General features: G+C 38.0%; 1 pseudogene; it reads left to right on the forward strand.

Annotated features, from left to right (window-relative positions):
• The first annotated feature begins 359 nt into the window (after window positions 1-359).
• Window positions 360-24,131, forward strand: LOC107943890 (protein argonaute 5-like; annotated as a pseudogene).
• Window positions 24,132-24,295: the final 164 nt, after the last annotated feature.

Below are 24,295 nucleotides of genomic sequence, written 5' to 3' on the forward strand. Positions count from 1 at the left end.
TTAATTAATTTTATAAATTTACATATTTTTAATTCATAAAAGTGTGATAATTTTAAAAATTTTTATTATATATAATTTTTAATCTAATGTTTTCAATAGTTATATTTTATTATTATCTCACCGTTACAATTACGTTTGAAATTAAATATACATCTCACCACTGTTTCTATTCTCACTGCTATTGCTGTTTTTAACTTTACCGAAGATAAATGTATCGTCCATCCCAATTAAACCTTAGTCCATTTATAGTGTTTTTTTTACTTCGTTAAAGCTGGACAAACTATGCCATTAAAATTTTAATAGCTTAAGTTTAGATTGGATGAGCGATGCGTTTACTTTCGGTGAGATTAAAAACAACAATGGTAGTTAGATTAGCTACTGTAGCGATGAAATTAGATACTGTAGTAGTGATATTAGAAATAGCGGTACGGTGTGTGTTTAGATTCAAACGCAACTATAATAATGAGTTGAGAATAGAAAATGACTATTAAAGACATTAGATTTATGAGTTCTCTCTCATTTCATCTTTTTTTCCCCTCAAATTCTGTTATGAATAAAAAATCTTCTTTAAATATCAAAGGAAAAGCTCTCATTTAATCCTCTCATTTGATTGTATGAAAACGGTTTTGTTCATTCATCAGCTATTTTGCTCTATCATTGCTTTTATCTGTTTCATTTTTTTCCAATCTAAAACTAAAAAACAAGCACCATCTTTTCCATTCATGATGACACAGAAGGTGAAGAAAATTATAAATTTTGATTCATCAATGGGTATGGGTGGTTAACCAAAATAGAAAAGATAAAAAAGAAAAAGCAATGTTTAAAATAAAAAGTCATTTTCCTTTTTTTTAAAATATGGATGATTGATAATTTTAAAAATAATTTTCAAAAAAATAATTTTCATTATTTTCACCAAAATGTTTTGTAGAATTAAAAAAGACGAGAACAAGAGTTTTTTAATTTTAAATGAACGAGTTCACAATGGGTTCAAATCCATATAAACACAAAAAAATATTTATTTTTCAACAGTTTTTTTTCTAATATTGAATTCGGTACCCTGATTTGAATCCATATAAATACGAAATTTATTTTATTTTATTAAAACATGTTTTTATTTCTATTTATCAATTTTAAAAAAATAGAAAATGAAAATCATGTTTCTATTTACCAAATATTTCACAAATTAAACTGACTTTAATTGTTTAAAAAAAAGAAAAAAAATTCTATTATTTTCTAGTGAAGTAGAAATTAGAGGAAAGGGAAGGGATGCTTGCTATGGAAATTGTGGATGGAAAAAAGGAAGTTGTCAATAAAGAAAAAAAAAGATTTTTTTTGGTATTTTTTTATGTCCGTTTTATTGTTTATGTTTGGGGTTCGTGGTTGTTCTTTTCAACAAGGTCATCTTCAATGTTTAAATCTATGTCTTAAATTAAGAATACAATGTGCCTTACCATTACACCCAACACTTGTTGGTAAAAAAAAAGTGTAAAATTTATATGATATTTTAAAAACATATAGATAGTTTAATGGTAAAATTATAATTTTATTTTTTTGAAGGATAATGCTAATATTGTAATTATATTTATTATTGTAATTTTACATAAAAATTAAACTAATTAACTTGTAACATCAACTAAGTTAAATATTTCTTTAAGTATTAAATTGTGTTACAAACATGATGTCAATGTAAAAAATATATTAATAAATAGGTGAAATGAGGTTTTGGTTGAAATGATTAATTTGAACCTGATTTCTTAAGTTTAACCCTTACTACACTAACTCAACGACATTATTTTTTGAAAGAACTCGATCAAGATTGCTTTTTCCGTAGTTACTTTTCCTTAAAAAAACCCAAGGGAAAGTTTAACTGTTAATGATTTGGTTGACTGAGTTGGGCTTTTTGTTATTTATTGTCTCGTTAAATTTTATTTTCATTGGATTTTAATGTGTATTTTCCTTTTCTGTTTTCTTATTTATTTACTTGTCTCTTTGTCCATCTCTGTTACTTGCATCTTTTTCTCGTCTCTTTTGATGGCCTTTGGTGCTTCATTGCTTATAGGTTACTATAACGCCTGAGGTAACCGCAAAAAAGGTTAACAGAGCAATAATGAAGCAACTTATTGATGTATACAAAGAGTCGCATCTTGGACGTCGGTGTCCAGCTTATGATGGCAGGAAGAGTTTGTACACTGCTGGTCCTCTTCCCTTCGAGTCAAAGGAGCTTGTTATCAAGCTACCTGAGGAAGATCGCAGTGCTGGTTCGTCTAGGCCTGCGCGGTAATATTATTGTATCCTATGATGGTCTCTTGACATTTTATATTATATCCGATGTCATAATTGCTTACCTGTGATCTTTCTGGTTGCCTGTCACTGCAGGAAGGAGCGACAATTTAAGGTTGCAATCAAACTGGCCTCCAAGCCAGACCTTTATTATCTCAGGGAGTTTTTGAGCAGAAAGCATTTTGAATGTCCTCAAGAAGCTATTCAAGTTCTGGATGTTGTTCTTAGAGCTAAACCATCTCAGATGTAACTGCCTGTTGATTAATGTTAAACATTGCTGGCTATTAAATTGTTTGTTGACACCATTTTTTGAATGAAAACGGGGTCGACTTGGATTTAAAAAAGAATGAAAACGGGAGTCGCCACCAATCCTTTTTTGACGAGGTGTGATCGGGTCACCTCAAAAAGTGGTTGTTTTTAATAAATGATTTAATTTTATTAAAACAACGATTTTGGTCTACGAAATTCAGAAAAATGAGTTCGGGAGCCGGTTACGCACGAGGAAGGATTAGCACCCTCGATACGCCCAAAATTGGTACCTAGTTGATTAATTAGTGTCTTAGTGTCGAAAATTGAAAATTTGAAGAGTTTTAAAAAATGCGATCCTTAAAAGAAAATCTGATATCGTGAATTGAAACATGAGATTCTCTTGTTCCGAAGGAATATCACATCCAGCACGTTAGGACACGATACTCTAACCATCGAAACCAAGATCACCTTATAGTTTAATGAAACCATACTTTGAAGCTTTAAGAGGATATTTGGCTATTTAGTCAAACGAGAAATCGAAACCCAGCACGTTAGGGCACGTTTTCTCGAGTTTCCAAACGCGAAATATTGCCTTATTTAGAAAAATTTTCCTTTTGGTGTTTAGTGTCGATGCTTGACAAAACAATAACGAATACAACAAGGTGAGCAAAGTAAAATGAGTAACAACAATGCAATAGGCAAAATGAAATGACGAGGCGATTACATAAACAAAGCATACAACTAAATAAATAGAACTAACATTTTAGAAAAAGCACTAGTGTACATGGATAAATAAACATACACCAAATAACAATGATGACAATAAATACAATTATGTAAAATATATATATATATATATGCATGTATAATTTAAAGCCATAAAATAAGAAATATATAAATTACAGAATATGAAAACATAGATAAGTATGTACATATATGTAAAATCGGTAAATATTATAAAAAATGTAAATGTGTATTTATATATTTACAAATCGTGATTATATAAAATATATGTATGTGAATTATAAAATATGTGAAATATACGAAAAGCATTTTTAAGAGTATAAAATATATAAGTATATATATGATGTAAAATATGCATAAATATATGTAAGTATATAAGAATTATGAAATGTGAAAAAATATATTTAAGTATGTATAAGTACGTATATATACATATTATAAATATATAAATATATAACAAAGCATAAACTAATAATAATAATAATAATAATAACATTGGAATATAAAAGAAACGTACATAAAATTAATAAAATATTAAAATAAAGTGAAATGAAAAATATTAAATACAAAAAAATGTATGTGTATACACATATGTAATAAAAATATACACTAGTACATAATTATAATAATAGTAATACTAATAATACTAATAATATAAAAATAATAAGGATATTTGATAAAAATACAAAAATAAACGAAAAAAAGGATTAAAATCGAATTAAAAACAAAGTTGTAGGGCCAATTTAAAATGAAAACAAAGAAAAGGGACTTAATTGTAACGCGCGTGCAACTTGGAGGGTCAAAAGCGCAATAAACCCAAGTATTAAAACGCTGCGCAGCATGGGGGACCAGAATGAATTCGGGGCGAAACCATGGAGCCAGATTAAAAATAAAGAAAAGCTTGATTGTAAACTCCCGAAAAAGCGGAAGGGCTAAAAGTGCAATTAGCCCTTCCAAAGAAAAACACGCGGATCCTCCCTGGTGCGGGTCGGGTCGACCCGACCCGCGTTCAAAACGACGTCGTTTTATTTGTTTAAACTGGGGGTCCAAAACGGTGCGTTTTGACCCCCTATAAAAGTCAAAAAAATTTCAAAAAAAACATTTGTAGAGCTGAAAGGAAAAAAAAAGGAAAAGGGAGAGAGGAGAGGGGAGCTCGGAGCGATTTCCGGCCAAGGGGGGGTCACCGGACGGCCACCGGAGGCTCGCCGGCGCCGGCGCCGGCCACCGCGGAAAGGTAAATTTTTTTATATTTTTTTTGTTATTTATTCTTGGCCTTAAAATGTATAGATCTTAGGTTTATATTAAATAAAAAGGTATAGATATGTTTGTAGAAATCGAAAGAAAATGTATGAAAAAAAGATAACCTTTTCGTTTGCCTTTCCTTTTTCCCGAATGCTTGCTATCTCAGTACTGAGATCTATGTTTTTTTTTAAAGTTCTAGCTTCTGTTTTCTAAAATACCCGAAAACAAAACAAAAAAAAAACCCCCTGGTTCAGTCCTTCATTTCGGGTTTTATAACCCATTTTTACATCCTTTTTCTATTATTCTATCCTGTTCTTTTGTCTTGATCTTGCAGGGCATGGAGGTGCTGGTAGTGGAGGAGGAGCAGGTGGCCGACATGGTGGCATGGAGAGCTGGGCGTGGCAGACGAGGAGGCCACGCGAGGCATGCGGCGCTAGGGTTTGGGGGCATCTTTCTGCCGAAAATGTTAATGCTGTCTGGGCTGGGTTTTAATTTTTGTTTCGGGCCATGGGCTACATTGGGCTTGTTATTTTCTTTTGTAATTGGACTGTTATTTATATTGTTTTAATATTCGGGCCTGGGCATAAAATTGGGCCTTACAGCTGCCCCTCTTTGCTTGTTATCGTGTAACGAGAACAGAGCAAAGACTAAGAAAGGCCAATTTTGCCCGGGCTCGTCGAGTTTTGACTTCTTTTGGTGCTTCCTTTCTTCAAGTAACCTCATTCTAGTCCACTGCGTCTTATGATTCTTCGATCTGCTCTACTGCAACTTCAGATACGCCTTGTAGCTTCAATCTACTCTGCTACGATTCCATGGGGATGAGATTTGTGTTTTTAGTCTGCTCCACTACTATTTAGGGAGATAAGACTGTGGTTTCGTCTGCTCCGCTACTGCTTAGGGAGATAAGACTGTAATCTCCGATCTATTCCACTGTCAAATGCAGGGAGATAGAGTTATCAGCTTCAATGTACTCCACTGTAGTCACAGGGAGGTAAAATCTGCCATCTTTGATCTTCAATCTATCCTACTGTCAAATGCATGGAGATAGAGTTATCGGCTTCAATGTACTCCACTGTAGTCAGGGAGGTAAAATCTGCCATCTTCGATCTGCTTCGCTGCCAACTACAGGAAGGCAAGATCTACAATCTTCGATCTACTTCACGCCAATACATGAAGATAAGATCTGCTTTCTTCGATCTACTTTGCCACCAGTTTGGGAAGACAAGATCTGCATCGTCGATCCACTTCCTACCAATATAGGAAGACAGGACCTGCTATCTTCGATCTACTTCACGCTAATACATGAAGACAAGATCTGCTTTCTGCGATCTACTTCGCCACCAATATGGGAAGACAAGATCTGCATCTTCGATCCACTTCCTACCAATATAGGAAGATAGGATCTGCTACCTTCGATCTACTTCACGCCAATACATGAAGACAAGATCTGCTTTCTGCGATCTACTTCGCCACCAATATGGGAAGACAAGATCTGCATCTTCGACCCACTTCCTACCAATATAGGAAGATAGGACCTGCTATCTTCGATCTACTTCACGCCAATACATGAAGACAAGATCTGTTTTCTGCGATCTACTTCGCCACCAGTATGGGAAGACAAGATCTGCGTCGTCGATCCACTTCCTACCAATATAGGAAGATAGGACCTGCTATCTTCGATCTACTTCACGCCAATACATGAAGACAAGATCTGCTTTCTGCGATCTACTTCGCCACCAATATGGGAAGACAAGATCTGCATCGTCGATCCACTTCCTACCAATATAGGAAGACAAGACCTACTATCTTTGATCTACTTCACGCCAATACATGAAGACAAGATCTGCTTTCTGTGATCTACTTCGCCACCAATATGGGAAGACAAGATCTGCATCTTTGATCCACTTCCTACTAATATAGGAAGATAGGATATGTTCCTTTGACCTATAAAATCAATTTTATGAACCTATTTACGTCTAGTGTTTAGGATGACATGATCAGAGTGGATCAAATGCTCCTAACTAGATGTGTATGAATGATATTTGTAGAATGTCATGAGAATGGTCCATTTTTAATGCTTAGGTTGTCATTCCTCATTGTTCATCAAGGTTCCATCACTGATGCCTTCTTGTTCAGCCAGTACCTTTGACAGAAAACCTAAAGAAATAGACGCTATTTAGACTATCATTTCTCAAATGTTTCCAACCCTTAGGTTTGGTTAGTTCTAAACAATAGTCCTGTTTCAGGTCCTCGTATTATTTAGAAACTTTCAGAGTAATATGCAGAACTCCTTCTGCATGTGTATTGTCAGTCCATTAATCGTTATTTCAATGAAAAATGCTTGAAAAAGATTATCAAAATGGACAAAATGAAATTTTGTTGAGAGCAAATCTCTAAACAAACAAATCAAGATAGCAAATTTTGCTGAGATACGAGATGAATAAGATGAAAAAGATTATCACAATGAATAAGATGGAACTTTATTGAGAGCAGAGCTTTAAATGAACAAATAGCAAATTTTGCTAAGATTTAAATAAGATAAAAAAAAAGATGCCCCAGATATCGCAGCATGAGCTTCTCTGCACAAACTCTGTGTTTAGAAGTCCTAAAAGACTTTGTTGATGCCCCAAGATGTAGCATCTCTCCTTCTTGTTAATTCGGAGAAGACAAAACTACTCTATGCCTCATCTTTGATCGAAAATTTGAATTGCCCATTCCTGGGTTTTCAATTCAAAGCCCCTTTGGTCTCAAGGTGCCCTTTGCGGGTTTTCGCCTTGGCCTCTCCCCTTTTTTTTTATTTTATTTTATTTTTTTTTAGGCAAAGTACCTCTTCACTGAATCCGAATTCACAGGATTGGGCAAGCTTTTGCCATCCATCCCAGTTAAAATTAATGCCCCTCCTGAAAAGGCCTTTTTTACTACATAAGGTCCCTCCCAGTTTGGCATCCACTTTCCTCTGAAGTCCTTTTGTATGGGAAGGATCTTCTTCAGTACCAAGTCCCCTTCATGGAAGTTTCTAGGACGAACTTTCTTATTGTAAGCTCGCATCATTCGTTTCTGGTACATTTGACCATGACGGATAGCTCTTAACCTCCTTTCTTCAATCAAGTTCAGCTGATCATATCGGGCTTGGACCCATTCTGCTTCGTCTAACTTTAGTTCTGAAAAAACTCGGAGAGAGGGAATTTCAACCTCAATTGGTAGCACTGCCTCCATTCCATAAACCAAAGAGAATGGTGTTGCCCCGGTAGAAGTCCTGACGGACGTTCGATAAGCATAGAGGGCGAATGGCAACTTCTCGTGCCAATCTCTATAGGTCTCAGTCATTTTCCCCACAATCTTTTTGATATTTTTATTGGCTGCCTCCACCGCACCATTCATCTTCGGACGATATGGCGATGAGTTGTGGTGCTTGATCTTGAATTGATTACAAACCTCTGCTATCGTGCTATTGTTCAAATTTAATGCATTGTCTGATATGATCCTTTCAGGCATTCCATACCGACATATGATTTCCTTCTTTAAAAACTTGCTGACAGCTGTCTTTGTGACGTTGGCGTAAGAAGTAGCCTCTACCCACTTAGTAAAGTAGTCAATCACTACAAAAATGAAACGATGTCCGTTTGAAGCCTTTGGCGATATCGGCCCAATGACGTCCATGCCCCACATGGAGAAAGGCCATGGGGAAGTCATGACGTGAAGAGGTGATGGAGGCACATGAATTTTGTCTCCGTAAATCTGGCATTTATGGCACTTCTTAGCATACTTGATGCAGTCTCCTTTCATGGTAGACCAATAATATCCAAATCTCATGATCTGTCTGGCCATTGTGAAGCCGTTAGCGTGTGTTCCACAAATACCATCATGGACTTCTTCCAAGATCTGCTTGGCCTCCACAGCGTCTACACATCTTAACAGCACCTGATCTTTTCCTCTTTTGTACAGGATTTCTCCATCTAAGACGTAACCACTGGCCAGCCTCCTCAACATTCTCTTGTCATTCTCAGTTGCTTGGTTTGGGTATTCACAATTTTTCACGTATCGCAATATGTCCTGATACCAAGGGTTGTCGTCCTTTTCTTCTTCCTCGTCAATATTACAACAGTGGGCTGGAGCCTCATAAATGCTCATTTGGATAGGCTTCACATCCTCTGGTCTATTTACTTTGATCATGGAAGCCAATGTAGCTAAAGCGTCGGCCATCTGATTCTCGTCTCGTGGGAGATAACAAAAAGTGATGTCGTCAAACTCCTCAATCAATTCTAGGACTATCCTTCGGTAACTAATCAATTTAGGGTCTCTTGTTTCCCATTCGCCTTTGAGCTGATAAATTACCAATGCCGAATCCCCATATACCTCAAGTACCTTGATTTTGCGTTCCATAGCCGCGCGGATTCCCATGATACATGCTTCATATTCCGCCATGTTATTTGTGCAATCAAAATCTAGTTTACTGGTGAAAGGATAATGATTACCGTTTGGAGATACCAAGACTGCCCCAATCCCGTTGCCCATGGCATTTGAGGCTCCGTCAAAATTTAATTTCCAAGTATTGCCTTCTTGTGTGCTCGCTTCAGTAGTTGCGACATACATCAGATCCTCATTTGGGAAGTCAAAGTTCAAAGGCTCATAATCGTCTAGGGCTCTACTTGCTAGAAAATCTGCTATCGCGCTCCCTTTTACAGCCTTTTGATTCACATAGGTTATGTCAAATTCAGATAGTAGAATTTGCCATCGGGCCATCTTTCCGTTTAGAGCAGTTGACTACATCATGTATTTCAGAGGATCTAACTTTGAGATTAACCAAGTCGTATGGTACAACATGTATTGTCTCAATCTCCGAGTAGTCCAAACCAATGCGCAACATAATTTTTCAATTGGCGAATATCTCGTTTCGCATTCAGTGAACTTCTTACTGAGATAATAGATCGCTCTTTCTTTTCGTCCTGACTCATCATGTTGGCCGAGCACGCACCCCATGGAATTCTCAAATACTGCCAAGTATAGTATCAGTGGTTTGTCAGGGCAAGGTGGCATCAGTACTGGGGCGTTGGACAAGTAATGTTTAACTCTTTCGAAAGTTTCCTGGCACTCCTCATCCCATACACCTGGATTGTGTTTCCTAAGAAGGCGGAATATGGGGTCACATTTCTCAGTTAATTGTGAAATGAATCGAGCGATGTAATTCAGTCTTCCTAGGAAACCCCGAACTTCTTTTTGAGTACTTGGCGGGGGTAATTCTTGTATGGCCTTAACTTTGTCTGGGTCAATTTCAATTCCCTTTTCGCTGACTAAGAATCCTAGCAGTTTTCCTGATCTAGCCCCGAAAGTACACTTGGCTGGGTTAAGTTTTAGCTGGAACTTCCTTAACCTCAGAAACAGTTTTCTCAGAACTTGCACGTGTTCCTTTTCTGTTCTAGATTTTGCGATCATGTCATCAACATAAACTTCTATCTCTTTATGCATTATATCATGAAATAATGCTACCATGGCTCTCTGATACGTTGCTCCCGCATTTTTCAATCCAAAAGGCATCACTTTATAACAAAACGTCCTCCACATCGTTATGAATGTGGTCTTTTCCTTGTCTTCAGAAAGCATCTTAATTTGGTTGTACCCGGAGAAACCATCCATGAAAGAGAACAGTGAGTATCCGGCCGTGTTGTCTACCAAGGTATCGATATGAGGCAGTGGGAAATTATCTTTTGGGCTGGCTTTGTTCAAATCTCTGTAGTCCACACACATTCGCACCTTCCCGCCTTTCTTAGGAACAGGGACTATATTGGCTACCCATTCTGAGTACTTGACCACCTGTAAGAAACCAGCGTCGAATTGCTTCTTGACTTCTTCCTTTATTTTTAGCAAGACATCAGGCCTCATCCTTCGAAGCTTTTGTTGGACTGGTTTGCATTCTTCCTTTATAGGCAATCGGTGCACCACGATATCAGTACTTAAACCTGGCATATCTTGGTAGGACCATGCGAAGACATCTTTAGACTCTTGAAGCAACTCAACAAGGTCTCGCCTTGTTTCCTTGGCAATGCAAACGCCAACTTTTACCTCTCTGCCCTCTTCTAAGATCACAACTTCTACTGATTCCTTATAGGGTAGAATTTGTTTTTCTTATTCTTCCATCATTCTTAACAAATCCGGAGATAAAACGCTGTCTTGGTCACCTTCAAAATCTTGAGGATTATCTATACTCATATCTTGCTCAAATAGAGACTCTGAATTAGTAACAGAGTCGCTCATCTCGTTGATATCTGAAGACCTGTTATTGGAACAAATGGAGGCCCAAATAAAAGAATCTAAGAATACTTGTATACATACTATGATTATAAAGGGAATGAAAAGAATGAAAGAATATTTGCTCAAGATGAAACTGAATGATAAGTTTTCACTGAAATTAGATTTTGGACATGTGCCTTTTACAAAAGATTCTTATCACCCCCAGGCTTAGGGCAACAAGTGTTCTGAATATTACTCTGAATTAGTTCTAAATGTTACAGGGATCTCTTCTGCAGTCCAGTTATTCAAAACACTTCCAGGTTCGTAAGGACGAATGCCCGATAAATTCCTTTCCACCCTTTCTTCCGCGGATATGGCATTGATGTCCAACCTCTCAATCCTTCCTTCTGTAACCTCCTCCTTCTCTTCAGGGTGGACAATTCCCCTTGAAACAAAAGTCTTAGATATATGGGGAAAGGTTATCGGCCCCCACTTGACTTCTATCCCGCCCAAATGTGCTCTTCTCTTTTCTTGCTTTTTCTCCATCTCTTTCCTCCTTTCCCTCGCATTAGGCTTATATCCCAAACCATAACGGTCCTGTTTGTTAACTAGGATCGGTACTCCGACCCTTCCCTGGAGGTATTTTCCCAATCCTCTTCCAGGCAATGCTCCCTTTCCCATCGTTAGCTGTAAGCTCATTGACGTAGCTTTGGATATCTTAGGCTCTGGGATTTTGCTCATCTCGATGACAAATGTGGCATTTACGAATTCCAATGATCGGAATGAACATTCTATCGCTTCACTATCAGCCTCTATGTATGGCATATCATCGGTGACTGATGCAATGATGTCTTCTTCTGCACCTATAGTCACCAATCGACCCTCCATCACCAATTTTAACTTTTGGTGAAGTGAAGATGGTACAGCTCCTGCAGAATGGATCCAAGGCCTCCCCAATAGGCAATTGTAAGATGGTTTAATATCCATTACCAAAAAGTCCACCTCGTATGTATTTGGACCAATCAATAGAGGTATCTCGATTCTCCCCATCACTTTTCTCTCAGTGCCATCAAATGCTCTCACTATATTTTGGCATGATTTCATGTGAGAACTATCCACAGGTAGCCTGTTTAATGTGGACAGGGGCAGAACATTCAGGGCCGATCCATTGTCAACAAGTACCGCCGGTAGTATACACCCTTTGCAACGGGCAGTGATGTGCAAGGCCTTGGTAGATCCCATACCGCCTGGCGGGATCTCATCATCGTTGAAGAAGATGAAGTTATCGGTATTTATATTGTTAACCAGGCGATCCAATTTGTTCACTGAGATATCTTTAACGACATAAGTCTCATTTAGCACTTTTACCAACGCATTACGATGTATCTCTGAACTTAGAAGTAACTCGAGCACTGAGATGCGAGCGGGTTGCTTATGCAATTGTTCCACCACGCTATACTCGCTATGCTTCAAGAATTTTAGGAATTCTCTAGCCTCATTTTCAGTCACCGGTGTGTTAATATGCGGTTCAATTCCGGTCGTCTTCGTTTTATCTTGTTCAACCGCCAAGGCTTTTCCTTTTATAGGTTCCCTTTTTGTATTTCCCAGGTCGTAACGTTTTCCACTACACGTATAGAAACCTGCGTCATTACCCTCTTCTGAAGCATTTATCGGGTTCTCCTCTCCCGTGATCATCACATTGCAGTCGTAATTCCAAGGAACCTTTTTGCTATCCTTGTAAGGAAAGGCTACCGGTTTTTGGATTATGACCCTTGGCGCCAGTTGTATTCCAGATCCTGTACTCGTTGGCCTTGAAATAATCACCACTGGGTGATTTGGGGCCTTTCCCGTAGGCCCCTCCTCCGAGGCATAAACTTCTCCATTTTCAAGTCCTTTGATCTCTTCATAAAATTCTAGCTCTTTGTTGTTCATCAGATTTTGCACCATGGCCTTGAATTCAGTACAGTTTTGAATGTCATGGTCTTCTTCAGCATGAAACTCGCAGTACGTCTTCGTTCCTTCGGGCCTTTCTTTTGAATCTTGTTTGATGAGACCTCCTTCTATCATTTGTCTCCAGACCCAACTCAATGGGGTTTTTATCTCTGCAATGTCGGTTTTGATTCTCTTTTCCTCACCTTCGATTATTGCGTTTACCCCTTTATCAGCATGGTTGGGTAACGGATTCGCTGCTACGTTGGGTCATAATGGGTTGTCAAACTTCACAATCCCCATATTAATGAACCTTTCCACCGCCTTTTTAAACCCAGTGCAGTTCTCGATTGAGTGTCCTGGTATCCCTGCGTGGTATTCACATTGGGCATTCGTGTCATACCATTTGGGATATGGAGGCTGCATGGGCTCGAGATAAAATGGAGATACTATGTGTGCATCAAATAACTTCTGATACAGTTCCCCGTATGTTATTGGAATGGGCGTGAATTGAAGTCTCTCTGCGTTAGTCCTTGTGTTGGGTTCCTGCCTTGAGGGGGCTTGGTGACTAGTGGTTATCATTTTTGGAGGGCCAACAGTAATCGGTTTTGAATGGCTCTTGCTATATGTGCTTACGTTGTTTACTTCGCCCTCTTTTTTCCTTGGGGCTGGTCTTTTGAAGTTTTCCCCCGTGTCAATCTTACCGCTCCTTACCGCGTTCTCAATCATTTCACCGGACATTACCATATCCGAGAAGCTCTTGGTAGCACTCCCCAACATGTGGTTGATGAACGGGGCTTTCAAAGTGTTGATAAACAACATGGTGACCTCTTTTTCCAAAAGGGGTGGCTGGACTTATGTTGCCACTTCTCTCCATCGTTGGGCGTACTGCCTGAAATTCTCGCTAGGCTTTTTCTCCATGTTTTGTAACGTAATTCGATCGGGTGTTATATCCGTTACATGACTGTATTGCTTCATAAAAGCTTGCGCCAAGTCTCTCCATGAACTAACTTTAGCACGACTCAGTTGGTTGTACCATTTGGCTGCAGATCCGATCAAACTGTCCTGGAAGCAGTGGATTAACAGCTGATCGTTGTTGACGTATCCTGTCATTCTTCGACAGAACATAGTTATATGAGCTTCAGGACAACTAGTCCCATTATATTTTTCGAATTCCGGCATTTTGAACTTAGGTGGGAGTACTAAATCAGGGACCAAACTCAGATCCTTGGCGTCAACCCCGCGATGATAGTCGATGTTCTCCATGACTCTAAATTTTTCCTCTAACCATCTACATCGGTCCTCTAGTTGTTTTGGCAGGTTCATTCTTGTTTTTTCTGTTTCTGCCACGTCATCGAGGTCCGGGACCACAGGATTAGTGGGATTATCCCCGGGATTAGAACCCGAGCCCATTTGAAAATGCAATGGTACCGAGGCACCAGCCAGATATTGAGGTCTAATGGTAACCGGTACCCTCTGTGGGTACACCTCTGGTTGTGCTTGGATGTTAGTTGGGGTGAAACCTGGAGGATAAACAGGGTCATCGTGATCTTCCCCAGCATCAACTACGGAGTCTTTTCCTTTGTTATTTCCTCCAGCCAATAACTGCTTTAATTGGTTCATCACAGTGTTCTGGGATTCTAACATGTCCTGCTGGATTTTTTCCAGTCGTTCATGCATCTGATCTTGCATCTCTTGTTGCAACCGTTCCAATCTTTCCAACCTTTGATCCATTGCTTTTGTTTGGCGACGAGTACCGTAGTGATATTTGATTAGATTTTTGTTGGTTTCCAGGGTAACTGTCATAATTTAATTTTATTAGGGTCATTTTATGAGATGTAATGCAAATGTATGAGATGAATACAAAAAAGAGGCATTGATTCGAATTCAATTTCATTAGAAAACTCAACTAGAAAGCAAATTTCTTTACATAAAATAAATTACATATACGGCTTCGCCTTTATACCCAAAGCCTTAATCTTCCTAAGAAGCCAAGCTAAATCTCGACCTCGGCTTGATTCTGACTCATATTTTAAACTCAATACATCGGCCTGAACTGCTAATGTTTGCAGATGATCAGCCACTTCCCGCACTTGAGTCACAGCTTCGCCCATAACGTAATCTCTATCTCTAATCTGCCTTTGAGAATGATGGAATTGCTCTTGCCATTGATCATTACTCCTCTCAAGAAGCTCCATTCGTAGCTCAGAATTGTGTAATGCGTCCTCAAGCTCCTTTACCTTTCCTTTCAGTTCTTCGATCTTATTTAAGCTTGCTCTTAATTCGATCATGGAGTTACGACTACGGTACGAGTAAAGTGACTTTTCTAGCTCTGCCACCTTGGCCTTTAATCCTGCCTTCTCATTTCGGCACTCTAACAAACTCCTTTCCAAAGCGTTTTCTCGAGCTCGAGCATCTTGAAATTTCTTTTCCCACTGATCGGCCCTATTCTTTTCCTCATTGATCTCTTGTCGCCACTGCTCTGACGTTTTACCCAGACCGACGGTTCTCATCGACAATCGCAGCTTCTTGTAATCTGTTTTTAGACTATCCAAATCCTCTTCAGCTTTGTTCTTTCCCTTCCTTAATTTCTCGGCTTCTAGCTTGTGGATATCGATGTCTAATCCCAAATGCACTCTTTCTTCTTCTAACTGTTCTATCCTCTTTCCCATCTCAGAATTTCTTTTCTCAAAGTCTCGTTTGATGATCTCTAATTCTGACGGAACTACTTGTAGATGCTCCTCTATAGACTGAACGCAATCTTCCCTCGGCTTAGGGATGTTGTCATTGACTCTTTTACTCCACCACCCATAATATTCTGAAGTTGCCATCACTCCTACGGTAAATCTTTTCATTCGGTGAACCTGTTTCCAAGCGTTAGATATTTCTCGAGTTTTTCTCTTGTAGTTTTCATCCTTATAAGAAAACTCACATTGAGCCAGCCCTTGTGTTGCTGGTATGAACTGTCTCGATCTATATTGTCTTAATACGAGTAAAGGGGCATAACCGACAGCTCCCCAAATTCCGAGTAAAGGGACCCAGTCGAAATCCCCACATCGATACAGGATCTCGTCGGGTACCATCCAAGGAGCTTTCCATTCAATGTCATCCTCCTGAAGATTTTGGAAAATCGTCATCCACTTTTCTTCCGTGATGTCGTCTCGTCTTGGTGTAGCAACTTGTTCCTTCAATGGGGAATAGTCTTCTGAGAAGACTCGATAGGAGACATTTTCCACCTTCCAAAAGTGACTATGGAACCACACCAATAGTAGCTGCGCACATCCGATGAACCTTCCCTCCCCTGCTCTTCGACATGCGCTTAGAGATCTGAAGGTTTCTGCTAAGATTGCCGGGATGGGCGTGACTCCTTTACTAAGCCGATCGAACAAATCAGAGACGGCCTCATCTACGTGCCCTAAAGCTCTAGGGAAAATTACCAATCCATAGATACCTAGAGCGAAGACATCCACTCTTTTCTTCACATCAGGGTGTGCTAATACTAAATCTCGCAAGCTTTTCCAAGGAACGCATTTACTGTCTCCTTTCTGTTGGATTCGGGCAGCGACCCACTGTTCGCTCATCCCTGTAATGCTCATCAATTTTTTTAATAATGTCGGGACACTAGCAGCTCTAGAATAGGCCTTGTCAATTTGAATCTTTGGACACCGAAGCAAGGTCGTATATTCTTCCACGGTGGGCACCAAGTCCACTTTTCCGAAAGTGAAACAACTGTAAGCAGGATTCCAAAACTGGGCTAGGGCTCGGAATAAATGCTTGTCCACTTTGACACCAAGTAGGTGAGGCAAGTCCCCGTAATCACAGTAAAACATCTGCTTGGTCCCGTCGTCCCATTGATCCCATATTTCCTTCATTTCTCGAAGATCATTTTGGATTACGCTGATACGGGTGAAGTCCCATAACTCTGATACGTACCCTTCTGCAAGACTATCGCCTTTCTCTCTCCACATCGTCTCAGCCCATAATCGTACAGCTGCATTGTCTTCTACTTTATCAAGAAACCTCTTTTCCATGATAAGCTTTCTATCCATACTGAACGTGAATCAACACCTCTTTTGAAATGCAAATGCCATGCAATCACAAACAAAGCAAATTAGAGCTAGGATTTAAAGTAAACAGTAATAAATAAAGCATCTATTCGGTAAGCACTAGGGTCTGGAATAGCTCTATCTCGGTGGGTTCTTATGGTTCGCTATGTGTGGTTTGGTTCTAAAGTAAGGGTACCTGAACCAGCAGATTCCTCGATCCTCACCCATTATAGGCTCATATGGACCGAGTTCAGTTCAGGGGAATACATTTCCCTATGGCCATGCGGAGATGAAAATCTCACGAAGACATAGGTACGGATGTATCCCGGAAGCGATTCACTATCCCATGCGGAGGTGAAAACCTCACGAAGGCGTAGTTTCTCACTCCCACTTAAAAGGGTATGACCAGCGGTCATGCAATGCAATGTGCGGAGGTATAAAATAAAATACAGAACACGATAAAAAATATAACTCAAAACAAAAGAGATGCAATGAGAGGATCGTAAATTTAAATCGAATTTTCAACTTTCGACAAAAAGACAAGAAATAATCAACACGTGGCTTGACTCTCTTACTTTCCCCAGTGGAGTCGCCAAGCTGTTGACACCATTTTTTGAATGAAAACGGGGTCGACTTGGATTTAAAAAAGAATGAAAACGGGAGTCGCCACCAATCCTTTTTTGACGAGGTGTGATCGGGTCACCTCAAAAAGTGGTTGTTTTTAATAAATGATTTAATTTTATTAAAACAACGATTTTGGTCTACGAAATTCAGAAAAATGAGTTCGGGAGCCGGTTACGCACGAGGAAGGATTAGCACCCTCGATACGCCCAAAATTGGTACCTAGTTGATTAATTAGTGTCTTAGTGTCGAAAATTGAAAATTTGAAGAGTTTTAAAAAATGCGATCCTTAAAAGAAAATCTGATATCGTGAATTGAAACATGAGATTCTCTTGTTCCGAAGGAATATCACATCCAGCACGTTAGGACACGATACTCTAACCATCGAAACCAAGATCACCTTATAGTTTAATGAAACCATACTTTGAAGCTTTAAGAGGATATTTGGCTATTTAGTCAAACGAGAAATCGAAACCCAGCACGTTAGGGCACGTTTTCTCGAGTTTCCAAACGCGAAATATTGCCTTATTTAGAAAAATTTTCCTTTTGGTGTTTAGTGTCGATGCTTGACAAAACAATAACGAATACAACAAGGTGAGCAAAGTAAAATGAGTAACAACAATGCAATAGGCAAAATGAAATGACGAGGCGATTACATAAACAAAGCATACAACTAAATAAATAGAACTAACATTTTAGAAAAAGCACTAGTGTACATGGATAAATAAACATACACCAAATAACAATGATGACAATAAATACAATTATGTAAAAAATATATATATATGCATGTATAATTTAAAGCCATAAAATAAGAAATATATAAATTACAGAATATGAAAACATAGATAAGTATGTACATATATGTAAAATAGGTAAATATTATAAAAAATGTAAATGTGTATTTATATATTTACAAATCGTGATTATATAAAATATATGTATGTGAATTATAAAATATGTGAAATATACGAAAAGCATTTTTAAGAGTATAAAATATATAAGTATGTATATGATGTAAAATATGCATAAATATATGTAAGTATATAAGAATTATGAAATGTGAAAAAATATATTTAAGTATGTATAAGTACGTATATATACATATTATAAATATATAAATATATAACAAAGCATAAACTAATAATAATAATAATAATAATAATAATAACATTGGAATATAAAAGAAACGTACATAAAATTAATAAAATATTAAAATAAAGTGAAATGAAAAATATTAAATACAAAAAAATATATGTGTATACACATACGTAATAAAAATATACACTAGTACATAATTATAATAATAGTAATACTAATAATACTAATAATATAAAAATAATAAGGATATTTGATAAAGATACAAAAATAAACGAAAAAAAGGATTAAAATCGAATTAAAAACAAAGTTGTAGGGCCAATTTAAAATGAAAACAAAGAAAAGGGACTTAATTGTAACGCGCGTGCAACTTGGAGGGTCAAAAGCGCAATAAACCCAAGTATTAAAACGCTGCGCAGCATGGGGGACCAGAATGAATTCGGGGCGAAACCATGGAGCCAGATTAAAAATAAAGAAAAGCTTGATTGTAAACTCCCGAAAAAGCGGAAGGGCTAAAAGTGCAATTAGCCCTTCCAAAGAAAAACACGCGGATCCTCCCTGGTGCGGGTCGGGTCGACCCGACCCGCGTTCAAAACGACGTCGTTTTATTTGTTTAAACTGGGGGTCCAAAACGGTGCGTTTTGACCCCCTATAAAAGTCAAAAAAATTTCAAAAAAAACATTTGTAGAGCTGAAAGGAAAAAAAAAGGAAAAGGGAGAGAGGAGAGGGGAGCTCGGAGCGATTTCCGGCCAAGGGGGGGTCACCGGACGGCCACCGGAGGCTCGCCGGCGCCGGCGCCGGCCACCGCGGAAAGGTAAATTTTTTTATATTTTTTTTGTTATTTATTCTTGGCCTTAAAATGTATAGATCTTAGGTTTATATTAAATAAAAAGGTATAGATATGTTTGTAGAAATCGAAAGAAAATGTATGAAAAAAAGATAACATTTTCGTTTGCCTTTCCTTTTTCCCGAATGCTTGCTATCTCAGTACTAAGATCTATGTTTTTTTTAAAAGTTCTAGCTTCTGTTTTCTAAAATACCCGAAAACAAAACAAAAAAAAAAACCCCTGGTTCAGTCCTTCATTTCGGGTTTTATAACCCATTTTTACATCCTTTTTCTATTATTCTATCCTGTTCTTTTGTCTTGATCTTGCAGGGCATGGAGGTGCTGGTAGTGGAGGAGGAGCAGGTGGCCGACATGGTGGCATGGAGAGCTGGGCGTGGCAGACGAGGAGGCCACGCGAGGCATGCGGCGCTAGGGTTTGGGGGCATCTTTCTGCCGAAAATGTTAATGCTGTCTGGGCTGGGTTTTAATTTTTGTTTCGGGCCATGGGCTACATTGGGCTTGTTATTTTCTTTTGTAATTGGACTGTTGTTTATATTGTTTTAATATTCGGGCCTGGGCATAAAATTGGGCCTTACATTGTTGAAACCATTTTATATGACATCAAATTAATACATCTAAACATCATTTGGCAGATATACTGAGGTGGGAAGGTCTTTTTTCCATACATCATTAGGTCCTAGAGGAGAACTTGGTAATGGAATAGAATACTGGTCTGGATATTATCAGAGTCTTCGACCCACTCAGATGGGTTTATCTCTTAATATTGGTAGGTACTTTGATTGCTCAGTTTGTGTAGCCACTTTGTTCCTAATGTTTCAGTATGAAGATTTACTGGTTTTGCTTTGCAGATGTGTCTGCTCGATCATTCTATGAGCCAATTTTAGTTTCAGAGTTTGTTGTGAAACATTTCCGACGATCAAACCTGTCAAAGCCGCTGTCTGATCAAGATCGTATTAAAGTATGTATATATTGAATTCAGTGTTTATTAATCAAAACTTGCAGAATTTTTTTGCAATGCTTCTTTTGCCGTATTTTTTAGGTGAAAAAGGCCTTGAAGGGAGTAAGAGTTAGGCTCATCTACATGGATTATGCCAAAACTTGCAAGATTATTGGAGTATCTAGAGACCCTATAAGCCAGTTGACCTGAGTTTCTTGTTATAATACTATACCTGCTCATAAATATTTTTAGTAAGCTACTTTTATGTGGCCTGTGTGGTAGAATTGTTTTTGGGTTATTTGTAGTCTTGTATTCACTACTTATCTAAGTTACATCTTAAAATTGAGTTGGTTTTATTTTTATTTTTTGCAGTTGACAGTTTTTAGTATTTGGCTTGGTTATGTCTTGTTCTAAAATATTGTTTATGCTTATACATTTGTAAAATCTTGTGCTTATGGTACATTTGTACCATTCTGTCTCATTATGTTTCTGTTCAATTTTTGGCTGTTTTAGATTTCCTCTTGATGATAAGAGAACAAATGTCTCTGTGGTCAAGTATTTCCGTGAGAAATACAATGTTGTGCTTAAATATCCATCCTTGCCTGCACTTCAAAGTGGAAGTGAAGCTAGACCTGTCTACCTGCCAATGGAGGTTTTTACTTTATATCAAGATGATCTTGTTTTTGTTTTCTTTTTGTTTGTTACTGATTCTCCTGTATGATTTTGTTTTACAGCTTTATAGTATCGTTGAGGGTCAAAGATACACAAAAAAAACTAAATGAACAACAAGTTAGATCTCTGCTGAGAGCAACTTGTCAACGTCCGAACATTAGGGAGGGGAATATTACAAAGGTACTGCAGTTTTGGATGCTTATTATTTTTTAAATTGGTTGATAAGATGAGAATTTTGATTCATTGGCATTTCATATTTCTGCAGATGGTCCAGGTCAATAATTTTGAGTTGGAGGAGCTTGTTACTAAAGAATTTGGAATGCATGTTCGCAAAGAACTTGCATTGATTAATGCACGAGTTCTAAATCCTCCAGTGGTACTTTTCAGCCAATATGTTATATTTTCAAGGATACTGTCAGTCTTATAATACGATTAATGTCTGTTTTGGTTGCTGCAGCTAAAGTATCACGATAGTGGACGTGACAAAATCGTTAATCCTAGTTGCGGGCAATGGAACATGATCAACAAGGTGGTATTTTTTTTCTTCCCCTCTTATTCTTTGAAGTGGCATTGTTTGTAAAATTTAAGGAATCAGACCTGTCTCTTCAGTCTCCTCTTGTTCCAGAGTTCTTGTTCATTTTTTCAATTCATTTTTAAGGTAGCTATAAGTCTTTTGGGAAAATTTTGATAGGTTTTAAGGTTCAATAGTTTTTTTTTTTTTGCAGAAAATGGTCAATGGGGGTAAAGTCGATTTCTGGTCTTGTGTGAACTTCTCCTCGGAATATTGGAATATGTCAGAAGAGTTCTGTGCGGAGCTGGTGAATATGTGTAACAACAAAGGAATGGTATGCTGTGTGGTTTTTTTTAGTGTAGGTGGATGGTATATCTGTTATTTATTTATCACTAGCATGATTTCCCATTTTGTGACTCTAGGTGTTTTGCCAAACTCTTTCAATTGCAATGCGATCAGCTCGTGCTGACCGAATTGATCAGATTCTCATGGATGTATACAAAGAGTCTGCAGGCTTGAAAAAGCCACTTCAGTTGTTGATAATTATCTTACCTGATCAGACTGGCTCTTAGGGTAAGAAATTCTGATGTTTTGTAAATAGGTAATTCCTGGGGTTTCTTTGCGCGACTCAAATCTTTTTGCTTGCAGGAAAAATAAAGCGAATTTGTGAGACGGAGCTAGGTATTGTTTCACAATGTTGTAAGCCTGTGCAAGCTGCAAAGTTTAGCAACCAATATTTTGAAAATGTTGCTCTCAAGATCAATGCTAAGGTATGTGTTTTGCCTCACTGGTGGTAATTTGATATAGTGTTTTCTTGTCTTGTTATCTTAATTCATTTGAGAATTGTAAATTCTGTAGGTTGGGGGGCGAAATACTCTGCTGAACGATGCTATTTTAAGTAGAATTCCGCTTGTGACTGATGTCCCTACAATCATTTTTGGGGCAGATGTCACTCATCCGCCACCTGGCGAAGACTATTCTATAGCTGCAGTAAGCATATTCATTGTTCTCTACATCCCCATTTTGTTACTTGATCATATTTAAGAGGTTATTGGCTGGATGCAGGTCGTTGCTTCAATGGATTGGCCTGAGGTAACCAAGTATCGTGGAATTGTCTCTGCACAGACTCGCCGGATGGAAATAATCCGGGATCTTTATAAACAAACAAAGGATCCACAGAAGGGTTTAGTTGAGGGTGGAATGGTTAGGTAGGGAGATAGATTTATTTCGGGCTTAATTTTTTAGTTTCTTCTGGACGTGCTCTACTTTCTTAACATTTCAAGTTCTCTGCAGGGAATTGCTTGTTGCTTTCTTCAAGTCGACAAGACAAAAGCCTTCTAGAATTATCTTCTATAGGTAATGTTTGCTTTTGACCATCCAAATATATGTATATATTTCTAGCAGCAGTGCTGATATCTGATTTTTGATGTGGCAGAGGTGGTGTTAGTGAAGGACAATTCAGCCAAGTTTTGCTTTATGAAATGGATGCGATTCGGAAGGTATTGAAATCACTGTATAATGTCTATTATAGTTGGTTCACTGTATAATGGATGCTTCTGACCCCTGCAGTTTTCTTCCTTCCAGGCTTGTTCCTCGCTACAGGAAGGATATATGCCTCGGGTTACATTTGTTGTTGTTCCTCGCTTATTCCCTACTGATCGCAACAAAACTGATAGGAGTGGCAACATATTACCAGGTGATTCTAATCTTATAATAGGGATTTGATCGTATTCTCTTGATCTTCATTTTGTTAGCATATTTTAATGTAGCCAATAAATTTTAGGTACTGTTGTGGTTACTAGCATCTGTCATCCAACTGAGTTTGATTTTTATCTCAATAGTCATGCTGGAATCCAGGTTAAATGAGGCTTCCCTTGAAGTGTGATGGTTTTTATGTTAAATTTGTCCGATCTGATACTGATGTTGTTGTGTAGGGGACAAGCAAGGCCACACGTTACCACGTTTTGTTTGATGAAAATGGCTTCAGTGCTGACATCTTGCAAGTGCTCACAAACAGTTTATGTTACACGTATGTGTTTACTCCTTTCTCTAAAATCCTGAAATGGGGTGAATAAATAATGCTTTAGATCAGCACTAGTAATTATATAGTAATAATTTTACTTTGTGGATAGGTATGCGAGGTGTACCAAGTCCGTTTCCATAGGTTTGTGATGATGTTTTTTTGTCTTGTTAAATTTGTTAACTTAAGGTTGGTTTTGACAGTGAATATTTGAATTATATGTTTGCAGTGCCTCCGGCATACTATGTTCACCTCGCTGCTTATAGGGCACGCTATTATATTGAGGATGAGATGTCGGATAGTGGGTCTACTGGTGGAGGCCGAAAGCCGAAAGACAAGGTTGTAGAGTTTAGGGCGCTCCCCAGCATAAAGGATAATGTGAAGGAAGTGATGTTCTACGTCTGATAAATTATGTTTGGTTGGTGGAAAGTTGCGCAAGTATAGTTGCACAGTTTGTGGATGATGGTGGAGTCTTGTTGATTCCATTGGTGGACTTTGTAATTATTTAATTTTGGAGTTTCTGTTTTGGTGGTTGAGCGAATTGTCGTCTGAAGTTTGGATTACTATAATGCACACACTATTTGTGGATTACGAAAATTTCAGAAATGTCCTGTATTTTCAAGACAAGTTCTTAGAAAGGATTTTTAGTATCATTTTTAAGCTTCTTTTAGATCACTGATTAATACAAGTGATGATGAAATTTTAAAGAATAATGTCTTTTTACTAGAGTTTTTACATGTTCAGAACACAAATGATAAGGTACGTTCGGAAATCCTCCCTGCACCTCCCTGCAACTCCAATTTTCTACCGGAGTTTAAGCTCCAATGAAAATAAAAGCAACCCTAATGAAATTTGTTTTTTTTTTATTTAA

Source organism: Gossypium hirsutum, chromosome D09, assembly GCF_007990345.1.
Source record: "Gossypium hirsutum isolate 1008001.06 chromosome D09, Gossypium_hirsutum_v2.1, whole genome shotgun sequence".
NCBI classification, from domain to species: Eukaryota; Viridiplantae; Streptophyta; class Magnoliopsida; order Malvales; family Malvaceae; genus Gossypium; species Gossypium hirsutum.